The sequence below is a fragment of the Schistocerca piceifrons genome, chromosome X (genome assembly GCF_021461385.2).
Source record: "Schistocerca piceifrons isolate TAMUIC-IGC-003096 chromosome X, iqSchPice1.1, whole genome shotgun sequence".
NCBI classification, from domain to species: domain Eukaryota; kingdom Metazoa; phylum Arthropoda; class Insecta; order Orthoptera; family Acrididae; genus Schistocerca; species Schistocerca piceifrons.
The window spans coordinates 692,158,224-692,168,838 of record NC_060149.1 but is presented as its reverse complement, the minus strand read 5'-3'; positions in this window follow the sequence as shown (position 1 = coordinate 692,168,838).

Here is a 10,615-nt window from a genome sequence, read left to right as displayed (position 1 = left end):
AGGGTGTCATCCCCTTGTAGTGTGTAAGAAAACCCTAAATGCAAAAGAATATGAACACATTCTACAGCAATAGTAGACGAAAAGTTTGAAGGTGGTGATTGTATTAGTGTGATGGTGCACCCTGTCATGAAGCAGCACATGTGAGGTAATGATCTGTGGACAATAACATTCTTGAAATGGAGCAGCTAGTCCCGAGTCCCAACCTAAACCCAATGGAGTTAGAATGTTGACTTCACTCCAGATGCCAGCATCCAACATACTACATTCTCTCGTTTCAGCCCTTTAGCTGCCATTCTTCCACAGACATCTATGCACTTAATTAAAAGTGTCCTATGCAGAGTTCAAGCCATCAAAAAGTCGAAGAGTGAACACACCACATGTTAATGACCACAGATAGGTGTCTGGATATATGCAGTCAAGGTGCAGTTAAAATGCCAAACTCCTTGAAGGGTACCTGCAAGATGATTGTGGGTGAACACCATATATTATTCTTAGTGCTTGCTTTTGTACAATCAATATTTTCTTTCTAAGTTATGACTTACTGCAGAAAATTATTCCATAAAACACTATTTAGCTGTAATATCCAAAATACGTAGGAGGCTGATTATTTTGTTTCCAAGACTAACAATTATATGAAGAGCAAAAGTAGCTTAACTTAATTTTTTGTGCAGCGAAGTAATATGCTTCTTCCATCTTCCATTATCATCAATAAGAACACCCAATAATTTGGAGTGTTCTATCCTGTTTACTGACTCCTGTTCATTTGCTACATTAATTGTTAGTATGACTATTTGTTTTCGGGTTGTACACCAAAAATTATCTACGGTTTACTCAAACTATTGTTTCCTATTCCTGGTAGATGGTGCTGTGTAAATGTAAACTATTGTGTTCTAACTGTTGGTATTCATGTTCAAATGTTACTTGAGTAGAGCAAATGTTATTGTACAGTACAAATAATATGGCTAGACACTGAAATTTCTGGCAAATGAGCTATATGTATGGTAACTTATATTTCTGTTCGATATATTATTATGTTCTGTGATTTGGTGGCCACCCCGCCATCATCAGGGTGACTGATTTCGGTGTGTGTTTCCATCCAACTGCCATAACTCTCGCACAGGCCACTGTGCAGCTCCTGCTGGAATGTAAACCACAACCATTGTAATAAGGCAAAATGTCCATGAATGAAATCAAGCATCCCAATGGTGAGAGGCAGTGGGATTCACCAGTATCAAGCATCCTGATGGGAACATAACTATTACATCCGTGTCATTGTTCCTGGACATACTAAATGTAGTTTGTAAGCAGACACTGAAATGGGTAATCATATTGTACTTCACAATCAAATTTGCAATGCTAAAGTAAGTTTTGGACATAAATGTCAACTGTTAGAATATGAAAGTTTACATTTACATAGTACAAGAAATGTAGAACCAAATACATTGTTCCTTAGTTGCAAAAACAGGCACGCTTGATATTTGTCAATTACAGAGCCACTTACCATTAATGGAAAACAATGGCTTGAGTAAAACATACATATTTTTTGCATAGCATTCAAATATGCAGTAAAAATTGTGGGCTCCCATTTGAAAATACAAAGTTGTCTTCACCCATGCAGGACGTATAGGTAGGAGGTGACCCTCGTTGTAGCACAGATAGATGTCCTCTTTGCTAATAGTAACTTTTCACCTAGAACATTTTTGCATATGATGTGTCATTTGATCTATTTAGTTGTCTCAAGGTAAAACAAACACCCTAAATATATAGGACTAGACTTGAACTCTGGGAGACTTCCTTTGTGATTGCACCCCAGTCACTACAATTTTCTTTCTTTCCAGTATTGTTTGAATTATTCAGCACAATGTTTTGCATTCAGTTTAAATATGATTAACCAGTTGTTTCTAAAGCTACCAGTTCTGTAAAACTTACATTCACTCCTAGAGAGTAACATGATCTATGCAGTCAGATTCCTTGGAAAGATCACAAAAAGTACCAACTGTCATCATTTTATTATTTAAAGACTATAATATTTGGTGGGCAAATGTATAAATTCCTCACCCCTGTCTTCCTGCTGATATGTGGTCTTAGCAGTGTGTATTCAGTCAGCACAATATAGCTGTACTTGTATGTGTGGTTATGTATGTGTACCCTAGCTTGTAAAAGGATTTGTCCAAAAGCTAGCAAAGTTTTCAGACTTGTTCATGTGCCTCTTGATGACTCACAAGTGGAAAACACAACAATCAGATTTTTGTAATTTTTTATCTTTATTGTATATGAAGTTTGAAACTTAAATATCAATCTTATATAGCAGTTTGAGGCAACTATAAAAAATTCACGAGAAAATAGTCTTTGGAGTTCCCAGAGCACCTGTAATTCACTAAAGGTAAGACGATTTTTGACGGTCCACTCTGTTGTATCGGTAACACTCGATAATAGTAATTGCTGGATCACTCGTTCTTGTCTCACTTCAGTCTTTTTTTTCCATTCAGTTCAAATATCTACCTCATTTTTGTACAAAATGCATGAATTATATGTTAATTAGTTTGTATTTATTATTTTTGTGGAAACATAATTGACTATTTGTTACAAACTTTTTTGTGTAATGTTTGTAGTGTATAATGGGACAAATCGTCTTGTAGTAGCACTGCTTCTTCAGCAATTACAGCTGATGGTGTTGGTGTGGAAAGATTATTTTCTGTGGGGATTTGCTTATAATATACGAGGACAGCTCGTAAGTGTAATCTTGAAATTTCACTGCATAGAGTCCTCTCCTCAACAGCATCTTGCACCGTTGAAAGACCTGGCATATTGCCTTCATCCACATACAGCATCACAATCTTATTTTTTCTTTTGTCATATTAGAAAATTTTGACCCACAATGCCACAAACAACTGTCTGCTGCTTTGACAATTAACACTGAAATGCTGCTACAGCCACAGCTGTCCCTCGCAAAAGGTATCATATCTCTTCCAGCCATTGTGGAATTTGCGAAAAGCACCAGGCCAGTGGCGTGGGATCTCAGTTTTGTCAACCATTGTCAATATCAGTGACTAACAGTAACGTGCGTACTGCAAAGTTTGTGAACATGTGTAGATAATGATTACTGTTAACTCTCTTCATACAGAAGATCTGATTTTCTTTGAGATATGCCTGGAACTGCTTTGGAAAATAGATATTAGAATTCTGAACTTCAGAACCACAAATATAAAAAAATTTCAAAAATTCGATTGCCATGTTGTCTCCTTGTCAGAGTTTCAACCATCAGGTGAGTTGCTACCTTTATCATGAAATTATTTATGCTCTTTAGAATTCCATTTGAAACTCCATCAATACCCTATGGTGCTTTTATTTTTCAGATCTTTCATAATTCTAGTAATTTTAGTAATTGTTGTTGGTGCTATTTCTAGTTGCTTGAAGTTCTGTAGAATGACACTTCTAATATATCTTCCAGCTTCTTTGACTGAACCATTTAATCCCATTTTTACTAATATATTTAGAAAATGATTATTAAAACACTCACAACTTGGGAATTATCAGTCACAACACTGTCATTTACTTTAATTGTGGCAGTATTTTGGGCACTAAGTGATTGTCCTGCCATTCATTTCACAATAACCTATATAGTTTTAATCTTATTATCTCATGAGGTGCATATTTCTGTTCATTTTAATGACATTCCTTAGAACATTACAGTATTTTTTGTAGAATGCAAATAATATTTGGTCTTGACTTGTTCTGATCCTAAATAAATTTCCCTTTCCTCTTACATGATATTTTAATTCCTTTAGTTTTCCCTGGCTTAGTTTTTTATTTGACTTTCTGGATAATTTTTCAGGAGAGCTATTTTCAAACATAAACAAAAATTTACTATGGAGTCTATTGAATTTCACATTAGACTCTCCTTCCATATATACTTAATGGAATACTACCTCTTAACCCATTGTGAAAACATTGTATCCTTTTATCATTAATAAACCTCACTGCTTTGTATGAACATGCCTCAGAGGTGTAAGCTGCTACATTGTTTATTTCTATTAATTTTATATCATGGTCAGATAGTTCATTAACAATAAGGACACATTGTTTGTTTCACCCTGAGCTCTGTCATAAAAATGTAATCAGTCAGGGTCCTGCTATCTTACTGCATGTGTTGAAAAATTCTCTACTTAAATCAGAGTGAAACAGCCAGATAATGATTCATGTTCATTGTTCCTGTCAGAATCTTAAGAAATGCCCACTGAAGTTTTCTGGAGTTAGGAGTCACCCCCCTCCTGTCAAAGGCCTTAGTAAAAGATATGGAGCAGCAAACAGATGTAAAGAATATCTTCTTGCCTTCAACATGGGAAAACTGAAACTGCTCCTAAAGACAGAATAATAAGCCAGACGGACAGCAGCCTTTTCAGGCAGGGGTACTAGTCTGGATAAATGACTGACCTGACTTAGTAATATTAACTAACATGGCCTTGCAATGTTGGTACTGCAAACGGCTGAGGGTAAACAACAGCAAGGGGAAACTACAGCCATAATTTTTCTTGAGGACATCCAGCTTTCCTGTATGGTTTAATCATGGTGGCATCCTCTTGGGTAATATATTCTGGAGGTAAAATAGTCCCCCTTTCTGATCTCTGGGTGAGGACTGCTCAGGAGGATGAAGACAACAGGGAAAATAAAACAGACACAGTGTGGAGTGTTAGATCCCTTTACTGGCTGGATAGGTTAGAAAATTTAAAAATAGTGATGGCTAGATTGAAGTTAGATATAATGGGAATTAGTGAAGTGTGTTGGTAAGATGAACATGACTTCTGCTAAACTCAAAATAAAATAGCGGTAATGCAGGTGTAGGTCTAATAATGAAGAAGACAATAGGAATGCAGGTATGCAACTATGAACAGCATAGTGAACACATTATTGTAGGCAAGACATACGCTAAGCCAACACCCACTACTAGTTCCACTGATGATTAGGAGATTGAAACGGTTTATAATGAGATAAAAGAAATTAATGAGACAGTTGAGGGAGAGGAAAATGATAGTAATGGAACTCAATCAAATTGAATGAGGTGCAGCTGAGGGAATTAGATTAAGAGATCAGAAACATGAACTTTGCTGCTTGGGCAGCAAAATAACTCGTGGCGAGTCATGAGGATATAAAATGCACACTGGCAAAAGAATGAAAGGCATTTCTGAAAAAAGAGAAGTTTATTAAAGATGAACATATATTTAAATGTTAGGATGCTTTCTCTGATGGCATTTGTCTGGAGTGTAGCCAGATGCAGACCATGTACAATAAACAGCTGAGACAAGAATAGTACAGAAACTTTTGAAATGTTGGGATACAGGAGAATGCTGAAGATTAGATGCTAGGTGAAGAGGTACCAAATCGAATTGCGGGAAACAGAAATTTGGGGCACAAAGAAGAGATTAGTCTGTAGGATGCATCCTGAAGCATCAAGGAATAGTCATGTTTAAGAAAGTGTGTGTTTTGGGGTGGCGGTGGGGGGCAGAAGGCAATGATTGCTTGAGTACAGTAAGCAGGTTCAAATGGATATCGACTGTGTTAGGTTTTGTACTGGATTGCTCTGTAATACATGGATATAAAAATCGACTATTTCACCATCTACATGCTTTCACATGCAGAAGAAGACAAACACAGATAACAACATAACAAACAACAAAGGGTACAACATACCAACACAAACTAAGATACTGCTGCCAACTTAACAAACAGATACAACTCCCATGTCTAAGACAAGGACAATTTGAGAGTATGTTTTTCTGGTTTCTTAATACTGCTATAGCTTGTCACAACATCGGAATTTCACTGACTACTTTCTGAACTACAGTGTCATTATTCTGGATGGCCACAGGTTACTTCTTATGACAGGGGTTGGTAACAGTTCTGTCTCAGGAAAGCTGTTAATTTCAGGATCAGAATTTATATCAACTACAAATATCAGTTCTGCTCATTAGATTGATTTCAGGGATGATGCTCTTATCACTACTAATGAATACTTGGTCAATACAAATAAATTTATGCTGCAGCTTGTGACCAAAATAGAAGGTATTATGGGTATCGGTACAGATATTGTGATCATTGGTACCTTAATACGTACCCACTACAGTGTGTCGGTTGTTCTCTCTTTGCATCTAACAGTATTACTGCAAATGTGTCACGTAATTTATGACCTGATGTTTTCTTCACTATCATAACTGCACCACTAAGTTGACTGTGCCTGTCAATATAGACCATCCATTTTGCATCCATGTGTCCACACTTTAGATGGTTCAAATGGCTCTGAGCACTATGGAACTTAACATCTGAGGTCATCAGTCCCCTAGAACTTAGAACTACTTAAACCTAACTAACCTAAGGACATCACACACATCCATGTCCGAAGCAGGATTCGAACCTGCGACCATAGCAGTTGCGTGGTTCTGGACTGAAGCGCCTAGAACAACTTGGCCAATGCGGCCGGCATCAACACTTCAGTACCTGACGTGTTGCCCAAGGGAAAATAAACATGAATGGCTTGCTCATGCCATGGGTACTTCAAGGTATTAACCATCCTAGAAACATACTACTACTAATATCTGTAAGTATATGCAGATGAAGTAAATACAGATGTAATGCTGTTCGTCAATGAAAATATTTGCAGTTACAACCCCAACACACTGTATTGTGTAACTTTTGTGAACCTGAATAAGTAAGATTGTTCTAATTTATTTATTTAATTATTTATTTTCTGTCCATATAACAAAAAGTTTTTGGACATTGTCAGGAAAATTTAGATTACATTACACATATACAGTTAAATATTTACATTCTTTCATAACAACATATGGATCAGACATGTCTGTACACATTATTTCTCAAAAGAGCACTACAAGTAGATTCCTCTATAGTGTAACACAATTTAGCTTATATTTATAATAGTACAGTACACATAATACAGTGTATAATTACATTCTTTCATACCACTGATAGATCGGAGACACTGTCTATATACACTGTTTTCCAAAATGGCACTACAACTTAAAATCCTCTATAGAGTAACAACACTTCTCTATTAATAATTGCTTCAGTCTACTCTTTAGCATATTTAGATTTACTTTCTTGAGTTCACAGGGTAGTGCATTGTAGAAAATTGCTCACATTCTGTGTGGGCTCTGGTCCGTTGCCTTTTTATCGGTCACAATTCTATGAAAATTTTCCCTTCCCCGTGTATCATAGTTGTGTACATTACTGTTTCTCATATTAAATTCAGGATTTTGTTTCACGAACATGACTGTCTGCAGTATATACATGGAGTACACCATAAGAATTTTATATTTTCTAAAGATGTCTCTACAAGTCTCTCTCTTCTTTACCTTGGCTACTATTCTTACTGCCTTTTTTGTAATCTAAAGAGTCTATCTATATGAACTGCTGATGCCCCACCCCATATCTCAATACCATATTTTTATAACTAGGGTTAAAGGTCAATAATTTAGGCCCTGCTACCTCTCCTTGCTATGGTGAGGGAGGATAGCCTAAAATCTCTTGTTTGAATCCAGCCATGGACACACCGGAAGTTTCGATATTTGATTCCATCCATTATCTAAGTGATATCAAGCATATCTGTTTTCAAAGTCATAATTCCTACCACATCTTACAGGTGGCACACATATCACCAAAACTGCTTCCACAGTGCAGAAACCACAAATGTCTCTGAATGTAATGTTTCCAGACATATCATGCTCCAATCTGTCCTACAATGTAAGTGTTAAGGCACGTAATATCAGGAGGTGGTGAGAAAGTGAGACAGAGGTAGAGATAGAGATAGCATGGCAACAGAGAAGGGACAGATAGTTCTTTACTGCCAAGCCTTAAAAAGTGTTGCTGTAAACAACAGTGAATAAAACTGCATCATCACTGAAATATGACTACCTAACAGCCTGGATGAAAGCAGTTACCACCATCAGCAGTTTTCATGGCAAGGCAACCAGAAGGCAACTAAATCTCATTGACTGAAAGAGGAGTTGGATGTGCAGAATACTTAAAAATTGGAGCATCTTGTGACAGTACCCGAGACGTGCTGTGGATGCCACCATGGCAACTGCAATCTGGCAGCCTTCTCAGTTGAACGGTGACACTGAAATCAAACATCAAGTGTGTTGTTTGTTTCATTTGGGGGAGCAACTGGGTATAATGCATGATCTTGACTCCTGCATACTGAGGGCAGGGGCGGCTGAAGTTCACGCAGGGTTCCTAGTCAGCAATATGTCCCCATTTTTTAAACATATTATATTACTTCCATGTAATATGTCAAGCTAATGTCTAACAACAGTTTATTTCACTAGCTGAAGCACTAACAGATGCAAAGCTCCTTGATTTTTGCACCATTGTCTAAGCAACAATATCAATGTTGCTCAAGACACCAGCTATTTGCCACAGTTGACCTATGGGTTCTATTCATTTAGCAAGGAAAAATCACTGTCCATGGATAATAATTCTCTCCATAATAAAACTGAAATAGTACTTTTTGACCTTTACCTACTTAGGGCATGTATACAGTCTAAACAAGCAGGTGACCAAGTACTCTTACTCTTGTTTTCACTAACATAATTGGGAAGAGGAAGATAGCAACTGTTCCATATTTTTGAAATAGCCCTCTACAATGGTGGGAAGTTGTCTTGAAACTGGTTATAAAATATTATAGCTGACATTAAAAAGTAAAGTGAGTGAGTCTTATAAACTTATAACGTTTAAATTCACTCATGAACCATGGACCTTGCCAAGGTGGGGTGGTTAGCATGCCTCAATGATACAGTTAGCCATACAGTAGGTGCAACCATGGTGGAGGGTTTGCTTTGAAGACATCAAGCAAACATGTGCTTCTTAAAGAGTGACGCCAGCATTTTCAATAAAAGCAAGAGAAACAGTTTGGATGACTGAATAATCTGGTCTTGCAACAGTAGCCAACAACGGTCTAGCAATGTCAGTACTGCGAACAACTGAAAGCAAGGGGAAATCACAGGCATTATTTTTCCAGAGAGCATGCTGCTTAATGATAACATCCTTTTGGGTAAAATACACTGGTGTGCAGAACTTAAGGATGAAAGTAACTTTTGCATGATGGGTTGCTGCCAAGTAATGTAGTTCGATGAAACATGGACCATACATAGAACAGCTACAGTATACTACAGAAGGTAACTGAAAGGAATAAGCAATGAAATGAACAGAAATGACACTTTCATTCGAAGGCAATAATTACACTGATGTCATCACAAATTGAGATGGTCCCCTGGACAATCCAAAAGATGGGACACACTTCTTAATATGGTTTGTAATGATCATGGACAGGAACGCAAACTCTGCTACACACTCCCGTGCTGGCCAGAAGTTTGGTAAGGAGTACATTTTGTAGGGTGTTTCATTCCTCCACCAACAGGACTGGCAATTGCTGAATGGTCATTGGTGCATGTGGATGCACTCCAATAAGTCACCCTAACCGATCCCTGTGTTGGAGAGGGTTGATAAATTGTTATTTGATACACATGTTCTAACTACTTGTATTTGTTTCCGTTTCAAAAGTTAGATAGTTAGCAATTAGGGCAAAATGATATTCGAAAACTCTAACTGATAATTAATTCTTCATACACAATAATGGGAACCTGTGCCAATTTCGTAATAAAAATTTAATAACGGGAATCTGTGTAAATGTAAATCTGATGAATCTAACATAAGCATCGCCAGGTGGGGGGGATCTTACGGCAAACTGTGCAAGTACCGAGTGATTGTCGGGAAACTGGTTAGCATAGAACAGAACTACTGACAGTAATGTGTGGAACTATTGATGGTAATATATAGAATTATTGAAGGTAATATGTCACACCTGTTGTGGATTTTTGGAGCAAACTGTTCATGATTTCACAAATCGTTGGAGTGAGGTGCTAAAATTGTAAAATTATAACTTGACTTGAAATTCCCTACACTTCATGTGGTAGCAACTTGGACTCACTGTAGTGAAACTGTCGGTGACTGAAGTGCTGTAACCTCAAGCAATGTCAGTGCCAGTGGCCGTCTCCTGTGGATAAGTGTTGGAGGGCCAAAAATTTTTTAAGTGCCTCAAACATATCCAAGTAGCTGATGGCTGAAGTTGACAAAATGGCTCTGAGCACTATGGGACTTAACTTCTGAGTTCATCAGTCCCCTAGAACTTAGAACTACTTAAACCTAACTAACCTACAGACATCACACACATCCATGCCCGAGGCAGGATTCGAACCTGCGACTGTAGCGGTCGTGTGGTTCCAGACTGTAGCACCTAGAACCGCTCGGCCACTCTGGCCAGCACTGAAGTTGACAAAGCTGGTGAAGTGGCAGCAGTGCTCCAAGGCAAAATGCCAAGATCTTAAGTTGACTAACAAGGAAGAAGAAGGAGGAGGAGGAGGAGGAGGAGGTAGTGAAGTGAATTGATTTTTTTGCATTGACATCCAACATTGAAACTTTGCTTTGCCATTTTTTTTCGGTACACGCTTAATTTGATTGGCTGGGCTCTGAATCTTCCGAGCTCTAGCCAATCAAAATGCTGCTCAGATAGTGCGGTTTCCCTTCTCTGGGCTATTTTCTACTT